The following is a 1657-nucleotide window of genomic DNA, read 5'->3' on the forward strand; positions in this document are numbered from 1 at the left end:
TGGTCAGGGAGTCAGAGACGTGCTTCCCCAGCCTCACGCGCTGCTTCCTGTCAGACAGGAAGTCAGTGATCCACCTGCAGGTGGAGTCGGGCACACTCAGCTGGGAGAGCTTCTCCTGTAGCAGAACTGGGACGATGGTGTTGAAGGCAGAGCTGAAATCCACAAACAGGATCCTGGCGTAGGTTCCTGTGGAGTCCAGGTGCCGGAGGATGAAGTGAAGGGCTAGGTTGACTGCATCATCTACAGACCTGTTGGCTCTGTAGGCAAACTGCAGGGGGTCCAGGAGGGGGTCGGTGATGTCTTTTAGGTGTGAGAGCACAAGGCGCTCAAAGGACTTCATCACCACAGAGGTCAGGGCGACGGGTCTGAAGTCATTAAGCCCTGTGGTCCTTGGCTTCTTGGGAACAGGGACGATGGTGGAGGACTTGAAGCAGGCTGGCACATGACATGTCTCCAGTGAGGTGTTAAAAATGTCTGTGAAGACTGGAGACAGCTGATCAGCGCAGTGCTTCAGGCTGGCTGGTGAGACAGAATCCGGACCAGCAGCTTTCCGGGGGTTCTGTCTCCTGAAGAGTTTGTTGACGTCCCTCTCCTGGATGGAAAGAGCCGTCCTCGGCGTGGGTCGGGGGCTGGTGGGGGGGAACTTCAGGGTGGGGGTTGGAGGTGCCAAGGCCCCTCTTGAGGTTGGAGAGATGGGGGTGGTGGATTGTGGCTGCAGCTGTTGGGGGGCGTCGTGGGAGATGGTTGCAGGACTGTCCCTTTGTCTTTCAAAGCGGCAGTAGAACTCGTTCAGGTCGTTGGCGAGGCGTCGGTCGTTGATGGAGTGGGGGGCTTTCGGCTTGTAGTTGGTGATTTGCTTGAGCCCTTTCCAGACAGACGCAGAGTCGTTGGCTGAGAACTGGTTTTGGAGCTTCTCAGAGTACAGTCGTTTGGCCTCTTTCACTGCCTTGCCAAACTTGTACTTTGCCTCTCTGTATATGTCTTTGTCCCCACTCCTGAAGGCCTTTTCCTTATCCAGTCTTAACCTTCTGAGTTTAGCTGTGAACCAGGGTTTGTCGTTGTTGTAACTCACCCTGGTATATGATGGTACACAGCTGTCCTCACAGAAGCTGATGTAGGAAGTCACAGCCTCTGTGTACTCGTCCAGACTGTTGGTAGTAGTCCTGAACACATCCCAGTCTGTACAGCCTAAACACGCCTGGAGATTCTCCACAGCCTCACTGCTCCACTTCTTTGTCGTCCTCACAACAGGTTTGCAGAGCTTTAGTTTCTGCCTGTATGCAGGAATCAGGTGGACCATGATGTGGTCGGATTGGCCCAGTGCAGCACGTGGGACGGCGTGATAAGCGTCTCTGATGGTGGTGTAACACCATCAGACTAGAAGGGGCCCAACTCCAGATGTTTACCCTTTAAGGAAGAGCTGCATTATGTCCTTAGAGTCCAAAGGTCACGGTGAGACTTAGTCCAAAGAACCACTTTACTGTCCAGCAGATGGCACTTTATTCTCATTAGTTTGATAAAGGATTAGGATCAATATGTGTTTCAGCTCTCTGGATAACCAGTTTCTATCTTTATTATTTGCTGTGGAGTTACAGCAATTGCACTGTAGCAATAGCAACGGTCATTCAGATCCAGAAACCTGATAATTTATTACTGC

Source organism: Girardinichthys multiradiatus, chromosome Y (assembly GCF_021462225.1).
Source record: "Girardinichthys multiradiatus isolate DD_20200921_A chromosome Y, DD_fGirMul_XY1, whole genome shotgun sequence".
NCBI lineage: Eukaryota > Metazoa > Chordata > Actinopteri > Cyprinodontiformes > Goodeidae > Girardinichthys > Girardinichthys multiradiatus.